Source organism: Ambystoma mexicanum, chromosome 14, assembly GCF_040938575.1.
Source record: "Ambystoma mexicanum isolate Mex_15411 chromosome 14, UKY_AmexF1_1, whole genome shotgun sequence".
In the NCBI taxonomy this organism is placed as follows: domain Eukaryota; kingdom Metazoa; phylum Chordata; class Amphibia; order Caudata; family Ambystomatidae; genus Ambystoma; species Ambystoma mexicanum.
In genome coordinates, this window is record NC_090940.1 from 143,640,822 (window position 1) to 143,658,533 (window position 17,712).

At 45.7% G+C, this 17,712-nt stretch overlaps 1 long non-coding RNA gene across 1 annotated transcript in view; it reads right to left on the reverse strand.

Moving 5' to 3' along the window:
- Nucleotides 1-219: 219 nt before the first annotated feature.
- LOC138527260 (uncharacterized) overlaps nucleotides 220-17,712 on the reverse strand; it is a 28,812-nt gene continuing 11,319 nt past the window's right edge. Inside the window, exon 2 of the long non-coding RNA XR_011283838.1 lies at nucleotides 220-419. This is a non-coding gene — a long non-coding RNA (uncharacterized lncRNA). The remainder of the gene's footprint in view (nucleotides 420-17,712) is intronic.

The window sequence follows — 17,712 nt, forward strand, 5'->3', positions numbered from 1 at the left end:
TGAGCAGGTGCTAAAAAGAGGTAAAACCTGAGTAATACTGTGCACTAATTCCAGTGATACTGTAATTTTATCCCGGGCCCTTTCCCAACCTGGAAAAAATCTGCAAATGCTGCAGAGTGTTAGCACCTTTCTTAACAGTGTAGAAACCTGGAAAAGAACCCTCTTTGTGGCTGTTGGATGCACGTAAATGTCATTATGCAGAGAACTATCGAAGTGAGATGTTTTTACTTGTTTTATTCGGCCATTAAACACAGCGGAGAACCTAGTCATGGAACTCTTTTCTGCAAAGTTTGATTTGAATGTTGTTCAGAGCTGTTTTTATTTCCTCGTGCAGATTGGACAATTGGCTGCAAGTGGGTCGGCATCCCAGCATCCAGAACCCCCAATTCCTTACAGCATCAAAGTATGGCGCGCCTGAACTGTGGACAGAAAGAGAAAAGGCGATTAGTTTCTCGCTGTAACAGATTTGATACATTTTAAATTTTATTGGATTTGCAGATCAATTTTATGTTCACTTTTTTTTTTTATTTCTTACATTTTATAAAGTGACAAATTCTGCCGATACTGATTCGGAGCACCGAGAAAGAGGGTTGCTGTCCTATAAATTGTATTTTCCCATATTGTTTTAGCAACCAAGGTTGCACCTGCACATTTCCCTACACCTGCTCTGCCATTTATGATCCTTCTGCAGGTTCACCTACTGAAAAATTGCTACGATTTTTACTTCTCAGGAAACGGTTCATAATCCTACCTCTTGGTCAATATGATTTGCTAGGAGGCAGCAATTTCAGTGCGTTCAAGTGGTTAGGCTATTGATTTATACGCCAATGATGCTGTTCCAAAGATTAAAAGCGAATGGAGCATTGTTCCTGCATCTTGAAATCACCAATTCAGGTTAGCTTCTTTACAGATCATCCAATTCACAGCAATTTTGCATGCATTTACCAAATCCAAAATGTGCAATTTTTCTGCAAGTGGTCAAGGGCCTTGAAGAGGCTGCAAGGTGACACAGAACGCTTGCCACCAGCCAAAACAGCCAACCTCCAAGCGTGCACAACACTAATAAACCCACACTGACATTCATCAACTGCACTACCACCAACCAACCCACAGAAGCAACCATCAACTGCTGCAACAAACCCAATATAGGCAACCAACGCAATCACCCTCTAATGTCAGGACAACCGAGTATCGCCCACAGGCAGATTACAGGCTGGCAATACAGGTCCATGCTATCTTAGCAACACCAGGACTCATCCCTCGCGAAGGCTCCAGTTCCTGCACAGTGATATCACTGTGGATAGAAAAGTCTTGAATGCACCATGCTGCATGCTTCACGCCAAATGGGCTTTTTCTGGGCACATGGTGACATTACCGCAACTTAAAGTGAAAACACATTTTAAAGACATAATAGATACAGAAATCATCTTGTGTCAGAAGAAATAGTGACTTTTTTTATTGTGTTATAGTCAAAAACTTTTCACAAATACAGAGAATACATATACAATTATTTCTTGTCAATTAAAATACATAAAACATTTTAGGGAATGAAGAACCAAAAAGGACACAAAGATAAGGAGAAAAGAAAAAACAGTAACCAGATTAAGACTCTCCCTAAATTGAACAATTCATCATAAAAAATAAAAAAATATATAATTTGATAAACCCCAGAGCATTTAAAAATCTGAGTAACAAAACTAAACACAAAGAAATATCCGCTGTACACAAATGCTGTACACTCAGTGAATAGAGTGACGCGACTAAAGACGTCAAAAAGATCTTCTGTCAGACTATATGATTACAAATTTAGAAAACTGGCGATGACAAAAACGGTTTTTGAAAAGAATATTTTTCAAAAAAGGACTATGATACTACAACATTTTTCAGTTCTGTAATAGCAAGATATGGCCAGAAAAAAAGTGCTTGTTCATGAAAAGCTTTGGCCTGGTGAATTTCGGATTTTGGTTTCTTAGAGAATGGGTTTATTAATTTTATTACACTACCGCAAGCAACCTGCGCTACTTTACAACCACCTAACCGAGCATGCATCAGCCGCACAAACCACACAACCTCCAGCAGAGAAATCAGAATCTCTACAACACAACCGTGATCTATGCTCCACACAACATTGTCACTACGACTTAAAACCACACTTCCACCGTCCATTGTTTCAATACAACCACATAACACCCAAACATAGCGCAAAAGCTCAAAGCCAGACCCTGACCACCCCTCAGTCAGACCTCATCCCGTCATACCCCAGGATGCCAGTGTTGGAGCACAACCACTATCGAGCCACTCTGGGAAAGCGTCGCTGATGGCAACCCACCACTGGGAAAACAAAATCTGGCGTACGGATATGCCTCTACCGCTAAAAAGCCATTGAAAGAATAAATAAGTTCTGCTCTTTACAATTACTCCATAACATAACAGGACAAATGCACCATAAACAGTCGAAAAAACACCAGAAGTTCACAAAAGATGATTTTCCAAAGGTCCTGGGTTGGGGAAATAAATTCCAGTTTTGTTAAAAACACATCGTATTGAGTATGCCTGACTTTCAGTGTGCACCAGTCCTAAAATTGTAGTGTCCGGCGTGCAGCATAGCTAGTATTGTGAGGTTCTACTCTTGACCCCATGAAATACAGATAATAACAAGTTGTACTAGTGAGTCGCGCTCGCCTCAACAAATTAATACAGCCTGTATTTTCTTAAGAGTGGATTGCATAATGATCTACATATGCTATGTGGTTGCTGTTGTGTCTCACTCTGAGATTGGGTTGCTGAAATGCCTTGAGACGTGAATCAATCAATAATGAAAGTTTTTTAAAAAGTGGATTGCAATAAACCAAGAATACTGGATAGTTTCACTTGCAATAATTTGTTGATGCGACTCACTAGACTCACTAGTACAACTTGTTAACATCTTCTTAATAGAATGCAATCTTAGCGTAGGGAAAACAAACTCTGAACTCTTTTTGCTCCGCCAGCAACGTCCCTAGTTTATATAAGGAAATTCACAGAGCCCAGACCACTTTCTTTATCAGGGCCTTTTCTGACGTCACAGAAAACAAGGCAAGAAAACATTAGCAGAACGAGTCTCCACAATGGAATCAAACAATAGATTTAGTCTTTCTGCTTCTGATTTGCCAATTTAGGCATGACTAATGATGATTCATGTTGGGGTTGCAGTAAAAAAGGTGGCACACTAACTGTCCAAGAGTGGTGGGATTCTGGAGTGAGGTTCTGAACAGGTTGGACACAATATTGGGAGTAGAATTACCTAGGTCATCATTCTCAAAAATGTTGCTTTCAAACTCTGGGAGGTGCATGATAGCTAGAGAACATAGTGGGTGGATTAACAGAGTATTGATGGTGGCTGCTAAGCAAATTCTAAGGGTTTGGAAATCGAGGAAAAAGCCAGATGTAGAGGGCTGGTTGTCAGATTTGTGAATCCTGGCTAGTTATGAGAGAGTTATGCTAAAAAACACAGGAGCAGGAAGGCAAATATTCTGAAATTGGGGGACCATTTGAAGAATTGTATAGTTGAGGCAAGTATCTTTATAATGAAGGGTTGACAAGATGTGAGGGATAGGGGAATAATAAGGAGTATTGTCTTTTTGTTTGTTGGTGTCTGTTGTGTATGTATTGTCTAGCTTTGATATCTCTGCTTTTGTGTTGTACTAACGTATTGTACTGATTTATTGTCGATAAGGTAATGGAAGGTCGTTACGGTTAGTATATTATTTACATGAGTTGATGCAGCAAAAATTAGTAGTGGATAAGTATTACATGACTGTCATGAATATGTTTTTATTGTACTTCCTTAAAATGAAAAACAGTAAAAAAAAAAAAATATACCACCCAAGGGGATAAATAAACTGGAATATGCGGATGACGTCGTGAATTTAGGCGCGTGGGTTCGGATGTGTTCTTGACGGCTGAAATTCTGCTCTCATGAGCCTTCAAATACATATTGGATATATCTTGGGGTTATGCAGAAAAAAACAAATCCTTTATGAAGGTAGTCACAGTCTTTGCCACCCTAGATACATGGATGTGTCCTCTTACGGCTCACAAACACACAATCCAAGGTCTCCAGTTCCATCACCTTAAGGCATGTTATGTTATGTTGATTTATACTGCGCACCACTACCACAGAGGGGCGGTCTCCAGGCGCTCGCATGGCTCTGCAAGAAAGAGAAGGGAGTTAGATAGTGAGGGTAGAGTGATAGGATAGGGCCAGAACCAGGAGAAACTGGTGTCTGTGTGTGTTGGCTTGCCAATGGTTGATTGCGTGCACTGGCTTGTTGTATCCATATTGGTAAGGCCCAATTCCTGAGTTGTTTTCTATGTGAATGTTTGTTATGTTGCAGGGGTGTCTGTGTGTTTTATGTGTAGACAGGCTGGTATTTAAGGTTGTGGTTGTGCGCACTGGCTTGTTGTATCCGTATGGGTAAGGTCCAGTGTCTGGGGTCGTTTGTTGTATGCGAGTGTTACTTAATGTTGGGTGTGTGTTAGTGTATAAGTTGTCTGGTCAAGTGGGCGTGTATAGTATTTGAGTGGTGTGTAGGGGGGAGCAGGAGCAGGGTGGTTAGTACATTGGCTGCTCTCCAAGTTCTTCTAGGTGGTTAATCTACACAATTCTATCTAATGTGACATATGACTCATCTTCAAAATCCTATCTAGTGATACGCATGGTTAATTTCGGCGTGAGAAAAGATACCAGGCCAAGCTGCTAGCAGGGACCATTTAAACCACCCAAACTGCTCATCATTACGATAATGGATGAACAGATGGAGTGCCATATAGGCGTACTCTAGCCATCACATTCCCCACCATTTCAATTATCAATTATCAGCAGATGGAATTAATGAAGTATCATTTCTCTAGTAAGCAGGTATATTATTAGGGTATCACTCCATTACTGTGCACCCCATTACTGCGCATCCGAAAATGGCACAATTTTAAAGCCACATTTCCCCACATATTGAATTGGGTGGATGGGTTAAGTTTATAATAAATGTGGCATGGTGGGAGGGGTCTGCATGGGTTCCTCCCCCGCATACATATGCAGTGAAATGAGGTAAAACGAAATTGCGACATTTTGGGATGTGCCGTAAATCAAGTGCAGTGATCACATAGGTCCATTATTAGCAACTCCAATGGTGGACGAGAGAATGGGGTTAGAGGCCTATTTCAAATCCATTCTGGGCTTCCTAGTATTTCCTGAAGCCCAAGAGTCTCTGATAAGGAATGAAGCCTTTCTAGAAAGGGCTATAATCAGCTAAGATGCACTGAACACTGCAACACCCACCCACAAAAGCTGTGGTGAAGTCCTATGGGGGAAGCCACGAGATGGGCGTGGGACCCTATAGGCCGGGGAAGACCGCCCAGTACTGAACACTGCAGCACCCACCTACACACACTGTGGCGAAGTTGTACAGAGGCAGATGTATACGTAATCTCTAGTGCCCACCCCCTTAACTCTGTCACATTGGAAGAACAAATAGGCACTGCGCATGACACCTGGTATAGTCCCAATACCGCATCGAAGATATGAAAGACGTTATGTGCTCAGACAACCATATCGAATGTGCCCTTGCAAGGACATGGTAAAAGGAAGTCTGCAGACACCATTGAACATAGAAGAGCTAAAAGTGAAATCCGACAAGAGTAAAGTGATGTCAAAAAGAAGAGACCAGAGGACACACTGAAACAATATGCAAATACTTAAATGTGTGACTGAAGTAACAAAGTAACTGAACATCCAAAAATGAAGAAATCATGTACACTGAGAGGATGAGTGAGAAGAGATGCAGTGGATGTACATATGCAGAACGCAAGGTAGATGAGACATATTGAACCTTGCTGCAGTAGAAAATATAAAATGGGTAAAGTGGCCATGATGAAAAGGAGAGAGACTAAGGCTGCAGAGGCTGAAAGGTGCTGGAAAACAGCTTTGTGGAAAGAACAAAGAATATCGGTTTGGCTTGGGATGCCACATCAAGAAGTAATTGCAAGGCACAATCGGAGTCGAAGAGGATAAACTACATACGCACAACATATTTCTCTTAAATTAAGTAAAGGAGTGAACTTTTCCAAGTGCCAAGTATTGAACAATAAAGATGCAGAAAGAATATTCAAGGCAAAGCAACTAAGTCTCCAGCGGCCAAGAGGAGTAATAGCATCCAGTATAACTGAATCAAATAGCACTAAATAAAAAGTCAGAATGGAGAAAATCGTGGTCTCCTCACACATGGTGCACGACTGGAAAACAAGGCCTATTCATTAATCTTTGTCTGGATGTACCTTCACTCCCTTAAAAGCCCCAAGGAAAAGAACAGTCAGCAAGGTCAACTACAAAGAAGAAGCCTTGGCTTAGGGCCTAACTGATGAGAGATGGCAGGCTAATTGTCCAAGTGGACAGTGGTCAGATGGCGTTCCCCACACCTGGGTTTCGGTTTGCTTACATGCTGCTAACGAGCCGAATGTCCAAGGTTGGGAGAGAATGCCAACCAATCATGAGGGCCTATATAGCTATGTACCATACCTTGTTGCAGAAGCCAATCCGCTGCTGTTATTCTGCTATTAATCTGCATTATACGTAGTTAGAGGTAGTTCAATGCGTGCCTACCAGACATGGGGCAGCCAATTGTGTTACTAACACCTAAATGAAGTATAGGTATTTATGTTCACCTAACCGATCCCTCCTTCTGATAGGTTTCTTTCTATTTGCCACGTAGGATCACTTAATAGCGGATGTATATTGAGGTATAAAGCTTTTGTGTAATGGACATTTTTTTGAGAGTGGATGAGCTGCAATCTGTTTGTTCACCAGGTTTCTCTACTTTCTTGAGCTGATGATAAAGTAGTATTTTGCCATATTCTTTAAGTCTGTCTGGTTATTTGGCTCTGAGATCGTTTATTGGTAATTCCATCTGGCACTTTGAACGCTCCAGGTGCTACTGCACATTTTGTTAGCTGTGTGGATGATTTGGGTCCAGTTTCCCTTCCGGGCCCAGATCCAGACTCTCGGTTTTTGTGACGTATTCCACAATTAGCAAGAAGATCGCAGAGGTTCCTGTGGAGAGCAGAGGAAAAACACATGTGTGAAAACAAGCCGGTCGGCAGGTGCCCCTTTGAAGAAAATCCTGTCCGGTCCCCACGGGTGCCTAGCGGATTGAAGGAGAACTGGTCGATTGGGGAAGATTCGATACCGAGAGACTTGAGCTGAGCAACGGATGTAAGTAGAGCATCGAAAGTGGCAAATAAAGGGGAGGGATTGTTTTGTAAGTGTAAATATATACAGTAATGGGATTTGTTTTAAGAGAAAGAGAAATACCTCGATACCTAGTCCAAAGGGGACAGAAGGACATGGATTAAACTCCCAGAGGGGGTATTTGTTAGAGATTCTTTCTTCGGCTGGGGCCTTCCTCTGGAAAAGCCTCCCTGCCTCTCTGAAACTTGAGGAGAACCATCTCTGGTTCTGAAAGCACCTCAAGACCTTCCCCTTTGCTTCTGCCTTCTTTCTTCCTCTACCCTGCTGATTTCCTGTCTGATACTGCACTGGTCATCTGGTTACCCTCTGATTTCAGGTCCAGGTCCCTGTACGCTCAGTTATACACCAGCACTGCCTCCCGGCAATCCTTGGAGTTGGGGTCTGTATCTGTAACCCTTACCTGCACTTTGGACACCTGCTGCCTGCACTTACCCTTGCACCTGCCACCTGCTGGCCACACTTCGCGTTATTGTTTTGATCCCATGTACAGCACTGCCCCCTCCCCTTTCCCGTGGCGCTTTTCCCCTCCCCTCCCCTGCACTTGTGCGATCTCAATGTCACTTGGCCTAGTAAGATCGCTGTCTCGATCCTCCCTCTGTTCCCCCTTCTTTGCCTCATCGCGCCTTGAAACACTTGTCTATAGGTACATTACAAATTCAATGCCATATCATATCATATACTGTGGGGATTTTTCAGTTCTGAGGGCACTGATGTGCGAACAGACGCATAGCTTCAGACTTTGTGGGCGTGCGCATTTTCCAGAACTTGGAGACACTGCTTTGCGCGTTTATAACACACCGCAGTGGCTCACTGCAAAATTGCAATTTGATTCTTCTGAACACACGCACCAACGTAAGACATAGGCAGGGTTGGACTTAGGCATACAATCGTCTCGGGCACCAATGAAAAAGTGGCCCACAATTGCAAATGGCAATTCTTCCCTTTTGTGACACTATTTGAATAGTACCCGGGTTTTTTTTGTTGTTGATAAAATGTGATGCAAATTGTGATATTTAAGGAATATTTATTTATTCAGCAACAATGAGCAAAACGACTAGCCGCATAGTGAAGTAACACATCAAACTAGGAGGCATAGGGGGTTCTTTGTATGCATAGGGGTTCTTTCGGTTGTGTAGCTGATGGGTTGCATGCTCACTTCACATCTATAGATTCCATCACAAGAGGCATAGGGGGTTCTTTCGGTTGTGTAGGTGGTGGGTTGCATGCTCACTTCACATCTATAGATTGCATCATAGGAGGCATGGGGGTTATTTTGGTTGTGTAGGTGGTGGGGTGCATGCTCACTTCACATCTATAGATTGTATCATAGGAGGCATAGGGGGTTCTTTTGGTTGTGTAGGTGATGAGTGGCATGCTCACTTCATATATATAGATTCCATCATAGGAGGCATGGGGGGTTCTTTCAGTTGTGTAGGTGGTGGGTGGCATGCTCACTTCACATCTACAGATTCCGTCATAGGAGGCACAGGGGGTTCTTTCGGTTGTGTAGGCGACGGGTGGCATGCTCACTTCACATCTATAGGTTCCAACATAGGAGGCATAGTGGGTTCTTTCGGTTGTGTAGGTGATGGGTGGCATGCTCACTTCACATCTATAGATTCCATCATAGGAGGCACAGGGGTTCTTTCTGTTGTGTAGGCGACGAGTGGCATGCTCACTTCACATCTATAGATTCCATCATAGGAGGCACAGGGGGTTCTTTCGGTTGTGTAGGCGACGGGTTGCATGCTCACTTCACATCGATAGATTGCATCATAGGGGGCACAGGGGTTCTTTCGGTTGTGTAGGCGACGGGTTGCATGCTCACTTCACATCGATAGATTCCATCATAGGAAGCATAGGGGGTTCTTTCAGTTGTATAGGCAGTGGGTTGCATGTTCACTTCACATCGATAGATTCCGTCATAGGAGGCATAGGGGGTTCTTTCGGTTGTGTAGGTGATGGGTGGCATGCTCACTTCACATCTACAGATTCCGTCATAGGAGGCATAGGGGGTTCTTTCGGTTGTGTAGGCGACGGGTGGCATGCTCACTTCACATCTATAGATTCCATCATACGAGGCATAGGAAGTTCTTTCGGTTGTGTAGGTGGTGGGTTGCATGCTCACTTCACATCTATAGATTCCATCATAGGAGGCACAGGGGGTTCTTTTGGTTGTGTAGGTGATGGGGTGCATGCTCACTTCACATCTATAGATTCCATCATAGGAGGCACAGGGGGTTATTTCGGTTGTGTAGGTGGTGGGTTGCATGCTCACTTCACATCTATAGGTTCCAACACAGGAGGCATAGGGGGTTCTTTCGGTTGTGTAGGTGACGGGTGGCATGCTCACTTCACATTGATAGATTCCGTCATATGAGGCACAGGGGATTCTTTCGGTTGTGTAGGTGATGGGTGGCATGGTCACTTCACATCCATAGATTCCATCATAGGATGCACAGGGGGTTCTTTCGGTTGTGTAGGTGACGGGTGGCATGCTCACTTCACATCGATAGATTCCGTCATAGGAGGCACAGGGGATTCTTTCGGTTGTATAGGTGACGGGTGGCATGCTCACTTCACATCTATAGATTCCATCATAGGAGGCATAGGGGGTTCTTTCGGTTGTGTAGGCAGTGGGTTCCATGCTCACTTCACATCTATAAATTCCATCATAGGAGGCACAGGGGGTTATTTCAGTTGTGTAGGTGGTGAGTTGCATGCTCACTTCACATCTATAGGTTCCAACACAGGAGGCATAGGGGGTTCTTTCAGTTGTGTAAGTGGTGAGTTGCATGCTCACTTCACATCTATAGGTTCCAACACAGGAGGCATAGGGGGTTCTTTCGGTTGTGTAGGTGATGGGTGGCATGCTCACGTCAAATCGATAGATTCCGTCATAGGAGGCACAGGGGATTCTTTCGGTTGTATAGGTGACAGGTGGCATGCTCACTTCACATCTATAGTTCCATCATAGGAAGCATAGGGGGTTCTTTCGGTTGTGTAGGTGGTGGGAGGCATGCTCACTTCACATCTATAGATTCCATCATAGGAGGCATAGGGGGTTCTTTCGGTTGTGTAGGTGGTGGGTGGCATGCTCACTTCACATCTATAGATTCCATCACAGGAGGTTCTTTTGGTTGCGTAGGTGATGGGTGGCATGCTCACTTCACCTCTATAGATTCCATCATAGGAGGCATAGGGGGTTCTTTTGGTTGTGTAGGTGATGGGTTGCATGCTCACTTCACATCTATAGATGCCATCACAGGAGGCATAGGGGGTTCTTTCGGTTGTGTGGGTGGTGAGTGGCATGCTCACTTCACATCTATAGATTCCATCATAAGAGGCATAGGGGGTTCTTTCGGTTGTGTAGGTGGTGGTCGCATGCTCACTTCACATCTATAGATTCCATCATAGGAGACACATGGGGTTATTTCGGTTGTGTAGGTGGTGGGTTGCATGCTCACTTCACATCTATAGATTCCGTCACAGGAGGCATAGGGGGTTCTTTTGGTTGTGTAGGTGGTGGTCGCATGCTCACTTCACATCTATAGATTCCATCATAGGAGACACATGTGGTTATTTCGGTTGTATAGGTGATGGGTGGCATGCTCACTTCACATCTATAGTTCCATCATAGGAGGCATAGGGGGTTCTTTCGGTTGTGTAGGTGGTGGGTGGCATGCTCACTTCACATCTATAGATTCCATCATAGGAGGCATAGGGGATTCTTTCGGTTGTGTAGGTGGTGGGTGGCATGCTCACTTCACATCTACAGATTCCATCACAGGATGTTCTTTCGGTTGTGTAGGTGGCGGGTGGCATGCTCACTTCACATCTATAGATTCCGTCATAGGAGGCATAGGGGCTTCTTTCGGTTCTGTAGGTGACGGGTGGCATGCTCACTTCACATCTGTAGATTCCATTATACAATGCACAGGGGTTCTTTCGGTTGTGTAGGTGGTGGGTTGCATGCTCACTTCACATCTATAGATTTCATCATATGAGGCACAGGGGGTTATTTTGGTTGTGTAGGTGGTGGGTTGCATGCTGACTTCACATCTATAGATTCCATCACAGGAGGCTTAGGGGGTTCTTTCGGTTGTGTAGGTGGTGGGTGGCATGCTCACTTCAAATCTATAGATTCCGTCATAGGAGGCATAGGGGGTTCTTTCAGTTGTGTAGGTGACGGGTGGCATGCTCACTTGACATCAATAGATTCCGTCATAGGAGGCACAGGGGATTCTTTCAGTTGTGTAGGTGACGGGTGGCATGCTCACTTCACATCTATAGATTGCATCATAGGATGCACAGGGGGATCTTTCGGTTGTGTAGGTGACGGGTGGCATGCTCACTTCACATCGATAGATTCCATCATAGGAGGCACAGGGGATTCTTTCGGTTGTATAGGTGACGGTTGGCATGCTCACTTCACATCGATAGATTCCATCATAGGAGGCACAGGGGATTCTTTCGGTTGTATATGTGACGGTTGGCATGCTCACTTCACATCTATAGTTCCATCATAGGAGGCATAGGGGGTTCTTTCGGTTGTGTAGGTGGTGGGTGGCATGCTCACTTCACATCTATAGATTCCATCATAGGAGACACATGGGGTTATTTCAGTTGTGTAGGTGACGGGTGGCATGCTCACTTCACATCTATAGATTCCATCATAGGATGCACAGGGGGTTCTTTCGGTTGTGTAGATGACAGGTGGCATGCTCACTTCACATCGATAGATTCTGTCATAGGAGGCACAGGGGATTCTTTCGGTTGTATAGGTGATGGGTGGCAATCTCACTTCACATCTATAGTTCCATCACAGGAGGTTCTTTCGGTTGTGTAGATGATGGGTGGCATGCTCACATCACTGCTATAGATTCCATCATAGGAGGCATAGGGGGTTCTTTCGGTTGTGTGGGTGGTGGGTTGCATGCTCACTTCACATCGAACGATTCCATCACAGGAGGCATAGGGGGTTCTTTCGGTTGTGTAGGTGGTGGGTGGCATGCTCACTTCACATCTATAGATTCCATCGTAGCAGGCATAGGGGGTTCTTTCGGTTGTGTAGGTGGTGGGTGGCATGCTCACTTCACATCTATAGATTCCATCATAGGAGGCATAGGGGGTTCTTTCGGTTGTGTAGGTGGTGGGTGGCATGCTCACTTCACATCTATAGATTCCAAAACAGGAGGTTCTTTCGGTTGTGTATGTGATGGGTGGCATGCTCACTTCACCTCTATAGATTCCATCATAGGAGGCATAGGGGGTTCTTTTGGTTGTGTAGGTGACGGGTTGCATGCTCACTTCACAACTAACGATTCCATCACAGGAGGCATAGGGGGTTCTTTCGGTTGTGTGGGTGGTGGAAGGCATGCTCACTTCAAATCTATAGATTCCATCATAGGAGGCATAGGGGGTTCTTTCGGTTGTGTACGCGGTGGGTTGCATGCTCACGTCACATCGATAGATTCCGTCATAGGAGGCATAGGGGGTTCTTTCGGTTGTGTAGGTGGTGGGTGACATGCTCACTTCACTTCTATAGATTCCGTCACAGGAGGCATAGGGGGTTATTTCGGTTCTGTAGGTGACAGGTGGCATGCTCACTTCACATCTATAGATTCCATCATACGATGCACAGGGGTTCTTTCGGTTGTGTAGGTGGTGGGTTGCATGCTCACTTCACATCTATAGATTCCATCATAGGAGGCACACGGGGTTATTTCGGTTGTGTAGGTGGTGGGTTGCATGCTCACTTCACATCTATAGATTCCATCACAGGAGGCATAGGGGGTTCTTTCGGTTGTGTAGGTGGTGGGTATCATGCTCACTTCAAATCTATAGATTCCGTCATAGGAGGCACAGGGGATTCTTTCGGTTGTGTAGGTGATGGGTGGCATGCTCACTTCACATCTATAGATTCCGTCGTAGGATGCACAGGGGGTTCTTTTGGTTGTGTAGGTGACGGGTGGCATGCTCACTTCACATCGATAGATTCCGTCATAGGAGGAACAGAGGATTCTTTCAGTTGTATAGGTGACGGGTGGCATGCTCACTTCACATCTATAGATTCCATCATAGGAGGCATAGGTTTTTTTTCGGTTGTGTAGGTGGTGGGTTGCATGCTCACTTCACATCTATAGATTCCATCACAGGAGGCATAGGGGGTTCTTTCGGTTGTGTAGGTGGGGGGTATCATGCTCACTTCAAATCTATAGATTCCGTCATAGGAGGCACAGGGGATTCTTTCGGTTGTGTAGGTGATGGGTGGCATGCTCACTTCACATCTATAGATTCCGTCGTAGGATGCACAGGGGGTTCTTTTGGTTGTGTAGGTGACGGGTGGCATGCTCACTTCACATCGATAGATTCCGTCATAGGAGGAACAGAGGATTCTTTCAGTTGTATAGGTGACGGGTGGCATGCTCACTTCACATCTATAGATTCCATCATAGGAGGCATAGGTTTTTTTTCGGTTGTGTAGGTGGTGGGTTGCATGCTCACTTCACATCTCTAGATTCCATCATACGATGCACAGGGGTTCTTTCAGTTGTGTAGGTGGTGGGTTGCATGCTCACTTCACATCTATAGATTCCATCGTAGGAGGCACAGGGGGTTATTTCGGTTGTGTAGGTGGTGGGTTGCATGCTCACTTCACATCTATAGATTCCATCACAGGAGGCATAGGGGGTTCTTTCGGTTGTGTAGGTGGTGGGTGGCATGCTCACTTCAAATCTATAGATTCCGTCATAGGAGGCATAGGGGTTCTTTCAGTTGTGTAGGTGACGGGTGGCATTCTCACTTCACATCAAAAGATTCTGTCATAGGAGGCACAGGGGATTCTTTCGGTTGTGTAGGTGACGGGTGGCATGCTCACTTCACATCTATAGATTCCATCATAGGAGGCATAGGGGGTTCTTTCGGTTGTGTAGGTGGTGGGTGGCATGCTCACTTCACATCTATAGATTCCATCATAGGAGACATAAGGGGTTCTTTTGGTTGTGTAGGTGCTGGGTGGCATGCTCACTTCACATCTATAGATTCCATCACAGGAGGTTCTTTCGGTTGTGTAGGTGATGGGTGGCATGCTCACTTCACCTCTATAGATTCCATCATAGGAGGCATAGGGGGTTCTTTTGGTTGTGTAGGTGACGGGTTGCATGCTCACTTCACATCTATAGATTCCATCATAGGAGGCATAGGGGGTTCTTTCAGTTGTGTAGGCGGTGGGTTGCATGCTCATGTCACATCGATAGATTCCGCCATAGGAGGCATAGGGGGTTCTTTCGGTTGTGTAGGTGGTGGGTGGCATGCTCACTTCACATCTATAGATTCCATCATAGGAGACACATGGGGTTATTTCGGTTGTGTAGGTGGTGGGTTGCTGTTCTGATCTTGATGGTCGTGCAGATTATTGAACCTCCGTCCCCAAGTACCGCACAGACAGAAAGGATACACTGTCTGTGGAATCTTTGAGGCCACAGGTGTGTTGAGCTGTCAATCAGGTAGCAGGAACGCCGGAAGGACCCCTGACCGCTGCAAGGCAATAGTTAATGGTTAAACAGGAGCCGTGCAATTGATACGGTTAGCGGGTAACAATCAGTATTAACAAGGCTTACCCAGGAGTGTTGCAAGTGGTGTCCTAAATGTGGTAAAAGCCACAGATTGTTGGTGGTGAAAGAAGCGTTCTGCACGGCTCGAAGGTGGGACACACCTGGGTCTGATGTAGATGGACCAGTAAGGCAGGAAGTTCAAAAACCAAGTTCCAAGATTCTAGATTCAGAGAGGATAATCCAAAAGCAGTCCAAGAGTGTTCCAAGGTCAAGGTGCCAGGGAAAACAAGGTGGAATCCAAATAACAGAAATCCGAGGGGCAGGCAAGACAAATCCAAAGAACAGTCCGAGGTCGCAAAATCCGTGATCAGAAACAGGTAAACCAAGGCGCTACACAATCCTCAAGAGATCAGCAGTGAAGCGCTGTACCCACGTTGCCAGGATGCTTTTAAACTGATTAAGCAACCACGTGATGTGTCTCACGGACGTGTGAGACGTGACGTGATCACGTGGTCACGGAACGCTGGATGTTCGTTGCCGTGGGAGTCTCCGTGGGCGTGACCAGCCGTGAGCGCGCCTCCATGGTAACTGCCAGCGAAACAAAGGACGGTAGACTCCGGGGCTACAGGCTGGTGTCCTCCTACGCCAGGCAAACTGCTGGTTCTTTCTATGTGCAGGGACTGCTCTTCTTGTTAGGTGTGGTGTGGGGCTTGTGGTTGTGTGATTCTTAATGGGGCGAGCAACGGGAGACGTAACAGTTGCATGCTCACTTCACATCTATAGATTCCGTCAGAGGAGGCATAGGGGGTTCTTTTGGTTGTGTAGGTGGTGGGTGGCCTGCTCGCTTCACATCTATAGATTCCGTCATAGGAGGCATAGGGGGTTCTTTCGGTTCTGTAGGTGACGGGTGGCATGCTCACTTCACATCTATAGATTCCATCATACGATGCACAGGGGTTCTGTCGGTTGTGTAGGTGGTGGGTTGCATGCTCACTTCACATCTATAGATTCCATCATAGGAGGCACAGGGGGTTAAATTGGTTGTGTAGATGGTGGGTTGCATGCTCACTTCACATCTATAGATTCCATCACAGGAGGCATAGGGGATTCTTTCAGTTGTGTAGGTGGTGGGTGGCATGCTCACTTCAAATCTATAGATTCCGTCATAGGAGGCATAGGGGGTTCTTTCAGTTGTGTAGGTGACGGGTGGCATGCTCACTTCACATCGATAGATTCCGTCATAGGAGGCACAGGGGATTCTTTCGGTTGTGTAGGTGACGGGTGGCATGCTCACTTCACATCTATAGATTCCGTCATAGGATGAACAGGGGGTTCTTTTGGTTGTGTAGGTGACGGGTGGCATGCTCACTTCACATCGATAGATTCCGTCATAGGAGGAACAGGGGATTCTTTCGGTTGTATAGGTGACGGGTGGCATGCTCACTTCACATCTATAGATTCCATCATAGGAGGCACAGGGGGTTCTTTCGGTTGTGTAGATGGTGGGTGGCATGCTCACTTCAGAACTATAGATTCCATCACAGGAGGTTCTTTCGGTTGTATAGGTGATGGGTGGCATGGTCACTTCACATCTATAGATTCCATCATAGGAGGCATAGGGGGTTCTTTCGGTTGTGTAGGTGACGGGTGGCATGCTCACTTCACATCTATAGATTCCATCACAGGAGGCATAGGGGGTTCTTTCGGTTGTGTAGGTGGTGGGTGGCATGCTCACTTCACATCTATAGATTCCATTATAGGAGGCATAGGGGGTTCTTTCAGTTGTGTAGGCGGTGGGTTGCATGCTCACTTCACATTGATAGATTCCGTCATGGAGGCACAGGGGATTCTTTCAGTTGTGTAGGTGGTGGGTGGCATGCTCACTTCACATCGATAGATTCCATCATAGGAGGCATAGGGGGTTCTTTCGGCTGTGTAGGTGGTGGATTGCATGGTTGTGTAGGTGGTGGGTGGCATGCTCACTTCACATCTATAGATTCCGTCATAGGAGGCATAGGGGGTTCTTTCGGTTCTGTAGGTGACGGGTGGCATGCTCACTTCACATCTTTAGATTCCATCATAGGATGCACAGGGGGTTCTTTCGGTTATGTAGGTGACGGGTGGCATGCTCACTTCACATCGATAGATTCCGTCATAGGAGGCACAGGGGATTCTTTCAGTTGTGTAGGTGGTGGGTGGCATGCTCACTTCACATCGATAGATTCCATCATCGAGGCATAGGGGGTTCTTTCAGTTGTGTAGGTGGTGGGTTGCATGCTCACTTCACATCTATAGATTCCGTCATAGGAGGCACAGGGGATTCTTTTGGTTGTGTAGGTGATGGGTGGCATGCTCACTTCACATCTATAGATTCCATCACAGGAGGTTCTTTCGGTTGTGTAGTTGATGGGTGGCATGCTCACTTCACATCTATAGATTCCATCATAGGAGGCATAGGGGGTTCTTTCGGTTGTGTAGGTTGTGCGGGTGGCATGCTCACTTCACATCTATAAATTCCATCACAAGAGGCACAGGGGGTTCTTTTGGTTGTGTAGGTGGTGGGTGGCATGCTCACTTCACATCTATAGATTCCATCATATGAGGCATAGGGGGTTCCCTCGGTTGTGTAGGTGGTGGGTTGCATGCTCACTTCACATCTATAGATTGCATCATAGGAGGCATGGGGGTTCTTTCAGTTGTGTAGGTGGTGGGTGGCATGCTCACTTCACATGTATAGATTGCATCATAGGAGGCATAGGGGGTTCTTTTGGTTGTGTAGGTGATGGGTGGCATGCTCACTTCACATCTATAGATTCCATCACAGGAGGTTCTTTCGGTTGTGTAGGTGATGGGTGCAATGGTCACTTCACATCT